The following is a 17,098-nucleotide window of genomic DNA, read 5'->3' as shown; positions in this document are numbered from 1 at the left end:
TTCCAAGAGCTCTTCAACTTGTGCCGTTCACTGGCGCCGTGGATTGTCATCCTTAAAAAATTAATCAGGGCAGAATGCCCCTTGAAAAGATGAACATGAAGAAGTAGTACGGGGTGAGTGTAACATGTTGAAAGATTTGCAGAGCCACTAAACAGATCATATTCGACAATGTTCCTGGGTGCATTACGTGTTCTTATGTCTCACCATATGGGATACGTCCAAGTTGCTCTCATCCGAAACGAGCAGGTGACCCCACTGCTCCCTGGTCCTGTCCCCACGCTCTTGGCACCATTGCAAATGGTGCTGCCTATTTGCAACTGTCAACGGAACACAAACTGCTGGTCGTCGGGCAAAGAGACCACTCCCATGCCGTGCCACTAGGGAGAGTGACATTATGTGCGTTGCATTACTGTGGTATGTGGTTTCCATTGCACCTGCTCTTTGATGTGCGTCCCTTCTTGCTTGTTACACTATGTAGCAGTCTTCTGCTGCTGTAGCTGACCGTGATCGAGCACGCTGTCTCTTTCAGGCAGCGTTGCAGCATTGTCTGTTGTTCGGAACGCACGTGAAACAATGCTGTGATCAACTTCAAACTCGTGAGCTACAGTCATCACTCTTCGTTCTTCTTCCAGTTCCCTAACGGATCTTCCCCGTGTGAAGTCATCCGTACGTCGTCCCCAGGCCATATTTTTAATGAAGAGCACAGTGCACCGTAGCTGCTCGCTGTTTTTTCCTGTTCCTTCAAGTGCCACGTGTTGTGGGGTCGGTCCTATTTGGCATATAGTCACGCTAAGCTCATGCTATATGACGTCCAAGCTTTCTGTGCGCTACTGGGAGACATCTGGCAACATTCTCCCACACTTCCATTTATTTACAACAAGCAGTTAACATACTAGATTACTTTACCTAGCTCACCCTTACATTTTGCAGAACAGTGTTCTTACGTTGATTTATGTAGCTTAGGAGAACTACGAGAAACTTTAATCTGTTTTTCGTAATTTTGATTCAAACACTAGTCCTGCTGAATACGAGTCCAGTGTCTTATTCATTGCAGCAATGTATGAGACGCGTAAGATGAAGACACAATCTCTGGAGCGCCAAAGAAACTGGTATAGGCTCGTGTATTCAATACAAAAAGGCAGAATACGGCGCTGCGGTCGACAACGCACAACATGTGTCTGGCGCAGTTCATAGATCGGTTACTGCTGCTATAGTGGCAGGTTATCAAGATTTAAGTGAGTTTGAACGTAGCGTTATAGTCTCTCACGAGCGATTGGGCACAACATCTCCGAGGCAGCAATGAAATGGGGATTTTCCCGTATGACCGTTTCATGAGAGTACCGCGAATATCAGGCATTCGGTAAAATGTCAAATCTCCGACATCGCTGCGGCCGCAAAAAGATCCTGCAAGAACGGGACCAACGACAACTGACGACAATCGTTCAACGTGACAGAAGTGCCACCCTTCAATGCTGGACCATCAACAAGGGCCAGAGTGCGAACCATTCAACGAAACATCATCAATACGGGCTTTCGGAACCGAAGGCCCACTCGTGTACCATTGATGACTGCACGACACAAAGCTTTATATATAACGTTGGACTGTTGATGACTGGAAACATGTTTCCTGGTTGGACGAGTCTCGTTTCAAATTGTATCGAAGGGACGGACGTGTATGGTTATGGAGACCTCATGAATCCATGGACACTGTACGTCAGTAGGGGACTGTTCAGGCTGGTGTGGTTGTTGAAAGGGGCATTATAACAAGAAACATGTAGGAAAAAATTCCATGCCGTAGTCCACTCAACATTGATGTAGGCTATGAAAATTATCCACTTATGTTGCCATGGATGACAGCCCTCTAGTTTCCTGAATTCGGTTCAAATGGCTCTGAGCACTATGGGACTTAACATCTGTGGTCATCAGTCCCCTAGAACTTAGAACTACTTAAACCTAACTAACATAAGGACATCACACACATCCATGCCCGAGGCAGGATTCGAACCTGCGACCGTAGCGGTCACGCGGTTCCAAACTGAAGCGCCTAGAACCGCACGGCCACACCGACCGGCCCTGAATTCGGATTTGGTAAAAGAAAATTGAGGCTTACGTGTTTCACTCTGCTACAGAGTTCTGTAACTACAAAAGCGTTATAAAAGAACGGCTATATTCCACGGCAAGGAACATCACGTTCATCTGAGCAAAACGACATCGCGAAGTGCGTGGACTCTTAATGACTTAATTTAACAGTTAGGGAGTAGCGGAAGGTTTACATAAACTTATCTATTGCTGTTTTTCTCACTGCGATTTGCCTGCGTCAGAACTTTGCTTTGATTTAACTGAAGTTCAGACTTAATAAGCTGTTGTCAAGTCTAATGGAATTTAATTAAGAGCCAGAACTCGTTAGTTCTTATTGTAATTGAATAATAGATAGCTAGGGAAGAGGAATGGAATTAGTTCCCGAAGACTGTGAACAAACAAAGGCCTTCACGTTCCTCAGCACGATTTCGAGCCTTTTGAACACTAAGGACCGAGGCAGAGCGAGTATTTAGCTGTATTGCAGTTACTGAACACGCGGTAGCGGAATGGTGCTGTGGTTGACTACGGTCTCATATTCACAAATAGTAGTATTCTCTTTACAAGAAGACTTAAATATTTCCAATTGGCACCTGCAGCCGATTTCTCCATCGTGATGGCTTAGAAGTGCTTTCTAAATGACGTCGATATTGACATTTTCTTTCTCCTCTTCCTTCCTGACCAGAAAGTCACCTCCAGCACCACCATGACCAACAGCAACACAGCAACAGTAACAATAGTAACAAAGGCAGAAGACAATATCAAGAAACAACAGAGGCAGAAGATATAGCGAAGGGTCATGCAACCTGGCTACAGAGCTCGGTGCGGCATACTAGAATTTTTATTTGCCATATAACTGCCACATACTCCAAAACTTGAGACAAAGTACAATGGTCAGTAAATAATATTTTTGAAAAGTAACACACAGGTGTGTGTGCGTGTTTGTAACTTGGAAGCAAGCTATATTTATGCTATTATTTCAGCATGAGAAAACAATATTTCGAAAAGTAAAGTACACCAAAGTATTCTCACAGTTCAGTTTCAAAAATTCTTAGACGAGATATTTTACTAGGTAAAAAGTTCATATGGATCATCATTTTCTTAGACTATTTCATGATATAGACTAGGCGATTCTAGCGATGAAAGTGCTCAGATTCTCTCATCTGTCGTTGTAACTGCTTGCACACAATATAATATAGTCAGCCTCAGAAAATTTGTGTTAATTTGTCCTGTGTAGAGGAATCACCATCGAGCGAACTGTATTTTTGTCTCCATTTACGTCCATAGTGAAATGAACTCCATTTGCCGAAAACTATATCTGGCATTATGTAGGAAACTACTGTGAGGAACGGAATTCAGCAACAACCTACCAGTTTTATAATTCACTTTAGGAAAATTATATGTAAGTGGCAGTAAGCTTCAGGCTTTGTATTTGAGGTTTCCAAATTCGTTCACATTCAGTCCTCCAGTTTTTCTGGCACACAAACTTATTTTAACCTCTTTCGAAGCTTTGTTTTTGTGAATAATACAATGTTACTCCGTGGCTCTACTTCGAAGTTAATCTTCAAGTCAGTTCCTTATATGCTTTGTGAGCTGGAAACAGGAGGGAAAGAGCACAGTTCTTACAGCAGGATTATACCTAATAAAGCGACGATAATTTTCGAATGAATCTATGCTCTAGATTGCACATTCCTAGTAGTGAAAATATGAAAAGACTTCTGTGGAACAGCGTTAGATAACGAACATACGTGGTCACGACTGGGATTTGAATCCTACTTACGGGAAGCTCTTGAACCATTACATAAAGATTCAGTGCTTAATATTTGTACGCCCAGGTAACTGAGTGTTCAGCGTGGCAGACTGTCAATCCTAAGGGCCCGGGTTCGATTCCCGGCTGGGTCGGAAATTTTCTCCGCTCAGAGACTGTGTGTTGTGTTGTCCTAATCATCATCATTTCATCCCCATCGACGCGCAGGTCGCCGAAGTGGCGTCAAATCGAAAGACCTGCACCAGGCGAACGGTCTACCCGACGGGAGGCCCTAGCTACACGACATTTCCATTTCCACTTAATATTTCATGTATGATTTATCGCTGCATAGTGGAGTGCACAATTACTTCATTATGAGTATCGGAGACGTCACAAGATGCCGAACGCCGCAAGATTTTCGCCTAAAATTGGATTTGCATTGACGCACTAGCATATCTACTAAGTTTCGCTGCCACCCGATAATTATTGCCCACAATGGACTTCAGTGAGTAGCTGGACTTTAATTACAACCAGCGTTAATTGTGGAATTAAAACTTCGAGGGAGGATAGTGGGCGACGTCTGGGCAACTTAGACGGTCGACAATTTTCCCGCGAAACGTAAAGGTTCTGGCTTCGGGTACGGCTCCGGTATCTCTGGGTTCGTGTGTCGCTCTGGCTCACAGCTTCAGTCTGCCAGGAAGTTCGATATTCAGATATGATCGTCCTGTTATTTGGGGACATCCTACAATCTTTCTAAGGGTACTGGCGGTGCCAATAATTGGATGTAACGTGGTGTGATAAAAGAGAAATTCAATTGCGCCAGTGATTATGAAGTGGGGATATTAAAACTTGAGCCGGCCGGTGTGGCCGAGCGCTTCTAGGCGCTTCAGTCTGGAACCTCGCAACCGCTACGGTCGCAGGTTCGAATTCTGCCTCGGGCGTGGTTGTGTGTGATGTCCTTAGGTTAGTTAAGGTTTAAGTAGTTCTAAGTTCTAGGGGACTGATGACCTACGATGTAAAGTCCCATAGTGTTCAGAGCCATCTGAACCATTATTAAAACTTGTTTTTGTTTTGGATTGACGTGGAAGGGCAGAGAAAAGAAGAAAATTAAATAGCATCCTTTCCTATACGCTGCCTTTTAGGAACACCGCGCTTCAGTCTGGAACCGCGTGACCGCTACGGTCGCAGGTTCGAATCCTGCCTCGGTCATGGATGTGTGTGATGTCCTTAGGTTAGTTAGGTTTAAGTAGTTCTAGGCGACTGATGACCTCAGAAGATAAGTCGCGTAGTGCTCAGAGCCATTTGAAAACCGGGAAGGTAGTGACGTTTGGGATTGGTAAACAGGGCACATGGGCTGCTGGAGTGGAATGCTGAACCCATTTGAGGAAACAAAAATTTATTTTCACCACATTAATTAAAACAGAGAACTGGTGACAACACAGTGATTAATTAGTGTTTGCAAATTGCGGTGATCTACACCGATTATTCAATTTTATAAAAGCAATGAGAATAATTGAAAAAAATTTAAAAGAAAACCAGCCTTATGACCCCAACTTTAAACTCATAAAAATTACTTTACACAAATATAACTGTAACAAGTCAATTATCAGGCCTTTTGAGTATGAAAAGTGACAATTTGTAAAAGCTATGAGGGTGGTTTGCAAAGTTCTTGGAATCACCACGAGAGGTCAGCGCTAGCGCAACGAGTTGTTCACGTGATATTCGCCTGACTGTTGCCTGTAAACACGTGCCACGTCAGTGCTCTTGGAAGAGAGCTGTGACGGTGATAGCTCTGTTGTTCCTGCGTAGTGATTTGCGAAGATGGAAAAATCGAGATTCGAGCAGTGATTAAGTATTTCGTAAACAAAGGTATGAAAGCTAAGGACATTCATGCAGATTTCCAGAATACACTGGGGGATTCTACTCCTTCATATTCAACTGTTGCCAAGTGGACAAATGAATTTAAATTTGGTCGGGAGAGCTTAGATGTTTATCCGTGCAGTGGTCGGCCAAGATGTGTCACTACTCCAGAAATCATTGCAAAAGTGCACAAAATGGTCATGGAGGATCGCAGATTGAAAGTGCATGAAATTGCTCACGCTTGCCGGATGTCATCTGAAAGGGTATATCACATTTTAACTGAAGAATTAGAAATGAAGAAATTATCTGCAAGGTGGGTGCCGCGACTCGTGACGCCGGATCAAAAACGATTGAGATCGGACATATCGGAACAGTGTTTGGCCTGTTTAGGAGAAACGAACAAGATTTAGTTGCGCCGATTTGTGACCACAGATGATACTTGGGCGCACTACTGTATTCCAGAGACAAAACAACAGTCAAAGCAGTGGAAACTCTCCGCCACCAAAGAAAGCAAAGGCAATTGGTTCGGCGGGAAAGGTCATGACATGTGTTCTGGGATGCGAAGGGGATTCTGTTTGTAGATTATCTCCCCACTGGGCAAACAATTACTGGAGAATACTATGCTAACCTCCTGGACAAATTGCAACAAAAGGCCGGGTTTAGCAAGTAAGAAAGTCATCTCCAAACAAGACAATGCGCGCCCGTGCACATGTGCCGTCGCCATGGCAAAATTACAGTAACTAAGGTATGAATAGTTGCCACACCTGCGTTATTCACTTGATATAGATCCATCAGACCTCCGTCTCTTCCCAAAACTGAAAACTTTTCTTGGTGGACGAAGATTAATTTAAAACGAAGAATTGACAGCTGGAGTTGGCAACTGTTTTGCAGGCCTGGAGGAAAGTCATTTTCGAGATAGGATCAAGGCACTGGAACATTGTTGGACCAAGTTCATTAACCTACAAGGAGACTACGTTGGAAAACAAAAAAGAGTTTCAGTAGTGTAAGTACTCGTACTTTATTTCTTTTTCGTTCTGAGAGCTTTTCGAACCACCCTCGTATGTTCAAAAAAACTCAAATAGCAAGAGCTCATAAATATGTGAATTAACGATTATGGTAAACATTCGGTAATATGATGTTATGATAGCCTGAAAGATATCTACACAGTAATCAGCACATTCTCTTCGCTTGGCGGTTACATCGGCCGCTAGTCTGAATTCCGTGCTCGAGACCTCAAGGGGCAACAACAGGCAGGAGGGCCTGCGCACACTAATAACGGCTTCTAGAACACACAAACCCAGTATTAATACATAGTTCACTACAATACTAAAACCAACAGCCAAGCATTGGATAGCGCCAAATGCAGGAAGAGATTTAGACGTTACAGTGTGACAACTGCAATTACTGTTAAGGCAATAGTTCATTCAACAATCTCCAATCACGTGAAGTTTTACTTGATAAATATTATAAAACACAACTAGTTCAAGGTGAAAATGACCAGACAATCCACATACAAACTTAAATACTAAGACAACGTTTGCTAACCAAAAGGAAGCTGGCAATTCCAATTTAAATTGGCGGCTGAAGTTATGTAAAGAGAATAAATTTTGATTCATAAAATTAACCACTTAACATATTAACAATATAAATTAAAAAGGAATCAGTGAATATCGACCACACTTCTAATGCGACAGAACCAGGACACAGCGCAGCTAGATGGACTTGCAATACCATATATCTTGGACCCACGTCCAAGTGGTTTAAGGAATGACTAGAGAAAATCAGAGTGGCTACGCGGAGAAATGACATACAGAAGTTCCACCACAAAATGGTTCACTATTTAAAGTTAGTCCAGGAGTTCGCCGTTACCATGCACGCCAGGGTAAACTCCCGCGCTCTCCTCAGGATTCGAGGTAGACACGACTCTTAAAGCCTTCGTTGACCGGTGACTGCTTCCGCACTCCAGTCCGCTCGCACCAGACCCAGTAGCTGGAATGTCAACATCGTCCGTCTTCCCAGTACACCAAGCGCCGACTGACTACTCGCGATGCTCCGTGCGCTGTCTTCCCTCTGTCACTGCCGCCATCCGAATCTCCGTCACTGCCCCGACCGAGTCTCCTCTCGCGAGCCCGGTCGCCCTAAATAGAGGGCGATAGCCAACCAGGACGCCACAAAGCGAGTAACTTCAACAGAGAAACTATCCCGCCAAAGCATCTCAGGAAGTCACGGCTCATAAGTGATTCTTTATGCTGGAAATATGCATGAGGGACACAGGCCACTGTCAAGTGATCCTACATGAAGACGCTGCATAAGATATGAGAATACGCTTTTCACGTCTTACCTACAACTTTCACTCTCATAACATGAAATACGTTTGAAATATTGGGAGGAACTGAGAGGAAATACAGACACTACCGTGTAACTGAACTGAGTACAAAAACAAGCGGCAGTAATGAAAGGTAAAAGAACTGAGAAATACATATTTACTTTGGCACAGTGGCGATAACATCGTCCGATAGATAATTTCACGAGAAACTCTTCTGTTATAAAGCGTTTTGTTTGTTGGATGTTGTGGATTGCGTAACAACATATGTTGAAAACTACGGAATGAGTGGACATGTAGATATTATTCGAAAGTTTTGCTATACATCTCGATATTTGTTATTCTCTTCTCGTTTAATTGACTAACAAATCATAGTGACTAAAAATGGAATACGATCCGAATTCCTTTAAGATCAAGAAGATGTAGGATTTGAAACAGCTGTATTCTACCGACGAGGTAAGAGAAATATGAGAAGAGTCTAACTTGACGCCTAGTAGCTCAAATCCCCCTTCGGCCACTCAGGTTTACGTTTCCTGTCATTTCTCTAAATCGCTTAAGACAAATGGCGGGATTTTTTAGGAGGCGTCGTTCTACTGAAGGGTTTGATGCGGCCCGCCACGAATTCCTATCCTGTGCTAACCTCTTCACCTCAGTGGAACTCTTACACGCTGCGTCCTCCGTTATTTTTTGGATGCATTTCAATCACTGTCTTCTGATACATTTTTGTCCCCTAGTACCATGGAGATTATTTCCTGACGCCTTAACACATGACCTATTACCCTGCCCATTCTTCTTGTCAGTGGTTTCCATATGTTCCTTTCTTCGCCGATTCTGTGGAGAACCTCCTCATTTCTTATCTTAACGGTCCACATATCTCAACGTTCTTCTGTGCACCCAGTCTCAAACGCTGCAATTGTTCTCTATTCCGGTTTTCCCATTGTGCTCCAAACAAGCATTCTCAAAAATTTATTCCTCGAATCATAGCCTCTGTGTGATACCAGTAGTCTTCTTTTGGGTAGGAACGCCCTCTCTGTCTGTGATACTCTGCTTTTTATGTCCTCCTTGCTTCGTCCGTCACGGATTATTTTGTTTTCTGATGAGCAGAATTTCTTAATTATATCTACTTTGTGATCGCCAATTTTGGTGCTAAGTTCCACGCTATTCTCATTTTTGCTGTTTCTCATTACTTTGATCTTTTCCCGGTTCCCTCACAACCCATATTCTGTATCATTACACGGTTCCATTCAACAGATATCGTAATTCCCTTTCTGTTTCCCTGAGGATAGCAATGTCATCAGCGAGACTCATCATTGACATCCTCTCACTTTGAATTTTATTTACACCCTTGGACGTTTCTCTTATTTCCGCCATTGCTTCTTCCGTGTATAGAGGAACAGTAGGGGTGGAAGGCACCATACCTATCTTACACTCTTTGTTTTGCTAGCACTTCTTTCTTGGTCATGCAATCTTATTGTTCCTCATTGGTTCTTGTACATATTGTATATTACCTGTCTCTCCCTGTAGCTTACCTCTATTTTTCTCAGAATTTCGAACGTTTTTCTCTGGATTACATTGTCGGACGCTTTTTCTATCTTGACACACCTAAGAGGGTGGTTTGATTTTTCTTCAGTCTTTCTTCCAAAATCAAACGGAACGTCGGAACTGCCTCTCTGGTGCCTTTGCTTTCTATCACTGATAGGCACATAACAGATTCTAAGTTTTCTTTTCCATTCTTCTGAATATTATTCTTCTCAGTAGCTTGTGTTCCAATGTGCTTTTTCCACCTATACGGACTCTCCTCTGCATTTAACAGCGAAATCACAATTGCACTCTTAATGTCGCCACCCTCGCTTATGATTTCACCAAAGGTTGTTATGACTTTTCTGTATTTTTATACTTCGCTCTGTCGTCGATCACTTGAATTATTTCTACATGTACATCTGCATAGATACTCCGAAAACCATCGTATGTCGCATGGCGGTCGGGACATTGTATCACTACCAACCATTTACTCTCCAGTTCCAATCGCCAGACCTAGGAAAAAATACTCTCTAAAAGCCTCAGTATGAGCCCTAATTTCTCGTATTTTATCTTCGCGGTCCTTAAGCGAAATCTACACTGGCAGCCGTGGAATAATTCTGCAGTCGACCTCAAATACCGGTTCTTTAAATTGGCGCAAGAGCGCCTGCGGAAAAAGTATCGTCTTCCTCCAGGGATTACGATCTGAGTCCATAATATCTGTTCTGTTATCCTAGGTTTCTTCGCAGTTACCTTCATTGTACCTTTTTTGTCTGTCGAACATAAGTGTTTGCCCTTTTTATAGACGTCCAATTCTTCTCAAATGCACTGCTTGCTCTGGTATACCTTATCATCATTTCGACTTTAGTGTCCGACTTCCTTCCACATTAATTTTTCCGTACGATTCTCTTAAATTTCAGTCTACTTTTCAACATTACCAAATTTTGATCTGAGTCTATGTCCGCTCCTGAGTACGATTTAGAATCCAATATCGATTTCGAAATCCCTGTGTGACCATGATGTATTCCAGCTGGAATCTTCCCTGTCTCGGGATCTTTTCCAAGTATACCTCCACCCCTTTTGATTTTTGTACAGAGCATTAGCTATTACTATCTTAAATTTATTGCAGAACTCAATTACCTTTTCTCCCATTCATTCCTCCTGCCATGCCAATATTGTCCCGTAATCATTTTTTCTATTCCTTGCCCTACTAACTCGTTCCAATCCCCCATGATTAGTAGATTTTCAACTCCGTTTACATACTGAATTACCCGTACAATATCCTCATATACTTTCTGTACCTCTTCATCTTCTGCGTGAGTCGTCGGGACATATACCTGAACTATTATGGTCGGGTTTGGTTTGCTGTCGAATCGGAAGAGAACAATCCCATCATTGGACTGTTCACAGTAGATCACTTTCTGGCATATATTCTTATTCATAACAAATGCTACTCCCGTTATATCATTTTCTACTACTATTGATGTTACCCTATATGCACCCGACCCTAAAGCCTTATCTTCTTTCCATTTGACTTCACTGCCCCCTACCACAACGAGGTGACAAGAGTTATGGGATACCTCCTATCATCGTGTCGGACCTCGTTTGACTAGGCGTAGTGCAGCAGTTTGACGTGGCATGGACTCAACAAGCCTTTGGAAGTCCCATGCAGCCATACTGAGCCATGTTGCCTCTACAGCCGTACATTATTGCGAAACTGTTGCCGGTACAGGAGTTTGAGCACGAACTGACCTCTCAATTATGTCTCATAACAGTTGGGTGGGACTCATGTCGGGTGACCTGTGTGGCCAAACTATTTACTCGAACTGTTCCGAATGTTCTTCAAACCAACAACTGTGACCTGATCAGATAATTCTTCATTTCAGTTGGTGTGGGCTGATGATGAGGTTCTTTTGTTCGTCTGTAGAATAACCAACTTACATGGGTGCTCTCATGTGACTTGACGTGGCATTATTTCTTGGGCAAAGATGCTTGGCCTTCAGAGGTTCAGCTCAGAAAATTGGAGATTGAAATAATGAAAATTTCCTTGGAATATTAGAGATCTTGGGTCACTGTGATCCAGTTCTTGCAATGTAGATTAGTAAAGTGGGAGACCGACAAGATACGGAAAGCTTTTTCAAGTACATTATCTGTCAAGTGATATTCAGAATGAATTTATTTCCGGTTGTGTTCATCATGTCAGGGTTGACATCTTGCAACTAATAGAAAATGAGAACTATTATTCAATTGCTGTTGATGCAACTTCCGACTCAAGTCATATGGGCCAAACCAGGTTCATACTGCTTTATATTTACTTCAAGAACCACATTAAAAATATGAAATAAATGAACGGTTTTTTGATTTCGTAGACTGTAATAGATAACGACAGTTACTATGGCACATTTAATTCGATCAACGCTTGTGGAACACTCAGTTCCAGTCAGTGAATACCACGGACAAGTTTATCACAACCTAAGTAATATAATACGGTCTTATAAAGGAGCTCAGATACATTTTCCTCAGTGTAATCCTCTTGCAAAATTTTCTTTGTGAGGTTGGCATAACCGTATGTTGAGTACATGCACCCGAATGTTATCATGAAGCAGATAATTTTTTCAGAGTGATTCGACTTCTTTATCACCTGTTCAATAGCAGTCTGTCTGTTCTGAAACAGTGATGGAAGTTCTTTACATTCCATGTCCGATACCCGTTGGAGTGCTCGCGTTTGCAGCTCATTTGGATAAGATTGCCATTGCTGTTGAAACTCTCAATAAATTGCAGCGTGACAATTATTGAACCATACGAAATAAAATCGTCAAAACTTTGTGTTATGACGTTCAGACTGCACGGTTGGCCGCATGGAATGATGGGAATTAGTATGCGTATCATGATTTGATTTGGCGACGGAGCCAATTTTCATTTGGGTGCGTTCGTTAATAAGCAAAATTGGCGCATTTGGGGGACTAATAGCCTGCATTTCGCGATCGAGAAATCTCTTCACCCTGAATGGGTGACTGTGGTGTGCGGTCTCCAGTCACGGAATAATCGGTGCGATATTCCTTGATGGCACGGCGACTACCGAAAGATACTTGAAGATTTTGGAAGATGATTTCATCCCCAGTATCGAAAGTGACCCTGATTTCGACAAGATGTGGTCGATGCAAGACGGAGCTCGACCCCATCGAAGCAAGAGAGTGTTTTATGACCTAGAGGAGCACTTTGAGGATCGCATTCTGGCTCTGGGTTACCCAGAGGCTACCGGCATAGGCCTCTGTTGACCGCCATCTTCACCGGATCTGAACACATGTGACTCCTTTTTGTGGAGCTATATTAAAGACAAGGTGACAGCAAATAACCTCAAAACCACTGCTGAGCTGCAAACGGCCTTCAGGAGATCATCGACAGTATCGATGTTTCGATACTTCAGCGGGTCATGCAGAATTTCGCTATTCGTCTGCGCCACATGATCGCCAATGATGGCAGGCATATCGAACATGTTATAATCTAAATCCGAATATCTGAAGTGACGTTTACATGTTGAATACAGTGTGTGTACGCCGTAGTCTGTAACTAATTTACCTTTTTTCTTACAGTCCAATAATTGTCATCTTGTAAATTTGTCAGCTGAAACAAATTCTGTGGTACGAGGTGTTTAGGATTATGTGAAACCATTGAGGTGTTTAATAATGGCATCAATTTAGCTAACGTTGTTGTTACCAATTGATCACATGTGCGTTTCACTATGAGCTCGAAATACTACCATTGATGATAAGGTAAAACATTTTGCGAGCTTATTAATATAGTTAAAATATCTTGGCGAAAATTGGGACACCATTCTCCCGGATCTAAAGTTGTTGCCAGAGCAATTAATACCGATCCTGAAATTCCAGATGTGAGCTTTAAGAAGAGGAAATCATTTCACACTGAAACAGAGAATGAAGTGGCAGATGTGAATTCAGAAAATCTATTCAAGATCAATGTATTTTATGTCATTATTGACAGTGTAGCGTCTAACTTGAAAACCCTAACAAGAACAGTGAAGATTGTAGATGAAACATTTGGCTTTTATGGAAATAGTTAAAGAAGACTGATGATCAGGTCGCTGGGACTTGTAAGTTATTTATTAATGAATACAATTATAATGTCACAAGAGATTTAGAAGAAATTAAATATCTGAAAACAGCTCATAGTTCAAAGTTTCAATACATTACTTTGGAACCATTAGAACTCTTGTTTCCGAACGGATGTGTGTGTACGCGCGTCTTCTACATTCATTCGGTGACTGTAGTTGAAGCAGAAACGTCTTTCAGCACCCTGGTTCGTTTTAAAAGTTGTCTCAGATCAACAATGCGTCAACAACGTGTCACAGATTTGGGGACCCTGGTGTCTGAATATAATTTGGCCAGGCAACTAGACTTCGGTGCTATGATTCAAACATTTCCTGAGCGAAAGGCTAGCAAAGCGCCGTTGGCAGTTTTATAAGCAAGTAGGTTATTAATATGCTCCCCTTAGCGCGACTCGTGGCGGTTTATATGTTAGTGCGCTGATGTCTTGTTACTGAAATGTGTGGGCAAACCATGGAACGAGTGGGAACGGGACACCCCATATCGGTGCGTTTCTGGCTGTAGACCTCTCGCCGGTGTATAATTAAGTATAATACTTAGTTTTTATTTTAAACTGAAGTGAAAGTAAGGTAAATCAAATTCAAAATAATATTAAATGGAATATACATACATTTTACAGCAGTTTACTATTGAGTAGCACCTGAAGCGAAACTTGTAAGTTTGTAAGTCATATCAATTTTCTGCCACGTCAATGCCACTGTCTCCTCTCTTACTTAGACTGTCTCCTTTTTTATCTTTCCTTGCCACTGCCACTGTCTTCATTCTACCCTGGCAGCTCAAAAACTCTGGGGGGCGGGGGAAGGCTCCAAAAATGGTTCAAATGGCTCTGAGCACTATGGGACTTAACAGCTGTGGTCGTCAGTCCCCTAGAACTTAGAGCTATTTAAACCTAACTAACCTAAGGACATCACACACATCCATGCCCGAGGCAGGATTCGAACCTGCGACCGTAGCAGTCGCGCGGTTCCGGACTGCGCGCCTAGAACCGCGAGACCACCGCGGCCGGCGAAGGCTCCAACTTGTCTTTTTCGATACACACACGTGCTTAAAATTTCGGTCCAAAATGTACCATCCCATATACTGACATGTTATAGTCTGCCTGTCTGGTAGGGTCCAGACGCCCCAAGTCCACGTATGGTGTCCACTCCCCTCTCTGTTTTGCCTCCGCTGTCTCCTCCCTCTTTTACTTTCACTCCTCCTATCTCAGTGCAGCTCTGTTTCATTTTTACTGCCTCTGTCTCTCACTGACCATCAATGTTTCCTCTCTTTTTTGCTGCCACTGATACTGTCTTCGGCCACCTCTCTTCCTCTTTCACTGACACTTTTTCTCTGTATAGCCATCATCGTCTCCTCTCTTTTTCTCTCACACTGGCACTGTCTCCTTTCTCTTCCATCGTCACTGTCTCTCTGCTACTCTTTGTAAGTAGGCTGTTTAGCTTTTTATGTTGGTAACGCCACGTAGCGCTCTATATGAATATCACTGACTGTGCTGTGTGAAGTCTGTGGTTGGTTTGCATTGTTGTATATGCTATTGTAGTGTTGGGCAGTTGGCTGTTAACAAGGCGTAGCGTTGCGCAGTTGGAGGTGAGCCGCCAGCAGTGGTGGATGTGTGGAGAGAGATGGCGGAATTTTGAGAGCGGACAATCTGGACGTTTGTCCATCAGAAAGAGTAAATTTGTAAGACTGGATGTCATGAACTGGTATATATATATATATAATGACTTTTGAACACTTTTAAGGTAAATACATTGTTTGTTCTTTATCAATATCTTTCATTTGCTAACTATGCCTATCAGTAGTCAGTCCCTTCAGTAGTTAGAATTTTTTATTTAGCTGGCAGTAGTGGCGCTCGCTGTATCGCAGTAGTTCGAGTAACGAAGATTTTTGTGAGGTAAGTGATTTGTGAAACGTATAGGTTAATGTTAGTCAGGGCCATTCTCTTGTAGGGATTATTGAAAGTCAGATTGCGTTGCGCTAAAAATATTCCCTGTCAATTTAGTGTTGATCAGAATAGGTAAAGAAGGAAATGTCTGAGTACGTTCAGTTCTGTTCAGCTGTTTGAAAATCAAATAATGTAAGAGGTTTATCAGCACAGTAATTCATTAATTTTTCTAAGGGGACGTTTCATCTTTTTCAGAATAAAAGAAAGCTAACATTTTTGCATGCGGAAATTGTCGGTGAGGAAAGCGGAATGAGGATCGAGGCAGCTGGTTTTCCACTTATCAATCACACTCTTTACAGGAGGAGTGTATTCAAGCTTTTGTGCTCAAGAAGCAGCATTTTTCCGCTGCTTCCCCTATTATCCCCGCTACAGTAGCGTATGCAGCTCATATAAAACAAATTCTATAAGTCAGTAAAGTTCCGACAGCTGATTTATGCACTTTGACACATTTATATATGTTGACACATAAACAGCAAATAAATGCGCATGATATAAGGGTGATACTAGATCGTTTGAGCTTTTCTCAATACTTTGCGCATCGATCGCAGTTCACCGAAAACGCCCGGTTTATTACTAGTATCATAAACGAGTGTAAATGTGTAACATCACAATAGGTGTTGTTACATGATTAAAAAAATAAGTGATGCAACTAATTAATCTCAGCCCGAACAACAGCATGCCTGTAGAAGCAAAATGGGTCTACACATCTTTTTTAATTCTTATGTGGACGTCCTGTGTCCGGGTTTCCATTTTTCACCCTTCCTGAAAGTGTGTGGTCAAGTGTGAATGATTTGAATGCAGTAGCAGACGAGCCAGAGAAGTGGTGGGTTTATTAATCTTGTACCAACCTAAACGGTGTCGGTGAAGGCAGAGAGCAGGATCAGGAGGGCTTGGCCAAAGATGAGTAAAGCAAAACGTTTTCCCAGCAGAGGTTGGTCATGGGCCTCCCCCACCACCTCGGGCGGTTCGGAGAGAGCTCCGCGCGACGGTTACAGGTTGGGTTGTTCTGAAGACAGGTTAGCGACCAGACGTTTCCTCAGAATGTCTGTGTCGAACAGTTGGTTAGTTAGTTGTTTGCGTGTTCCATTTATCAATCGCACGGTACGGTAGCCGTTATGATGTGGAACTTGTCAAGGGACAAAAGGTATTTGAATCTGTTAATAATAATTTTTTAATCTCAACAATTTCTTCTCCTAGCCATTTTTTGAATTGCCATTTAGGTTCTGGTTACAATTTTTGGTTCAGTTAATCAGTGTCGTAATAGTGCGATTTCCGTTAGGCACGACCACGCGGTCTATACATTCAAAGTGCTGCCCTTAAAGTTACTGTCTGCCATTTTATTTTATTTGTGTGGGACATTTTAAATTATCAATAAAACTGTACCGAGCGTATATTCGGCAAGATGAATCGATTTGATTCCAAGCGCTTCACGCAAAGATACGCAGCCACCGAAATCCTGCTCGATGGTGCATACAATTCTTCCCACTAATAAATGCTGTCGACATTTT

Source organism: Schistocerca serialis, chromosome 2 (genome assembly GCF_023864345.2).
Source record: "Schistocerca serialis cubense isolate TAMUIC-IGC-003099 chromosome 2, iqSchSeri2.2, whole genome shotgun sequence".
NCBI classification, from domain to species: Eukaryota; Metazoa; Arthropoda; class Insecta; order Orthoptera; family Acrididae; genus Schistocerca; species Schistocerca serialis.
The sequence above is the reverse complement of the archived record's forward strand: the minus strand, read 5'-3'. Positions refer to the sequence as shown.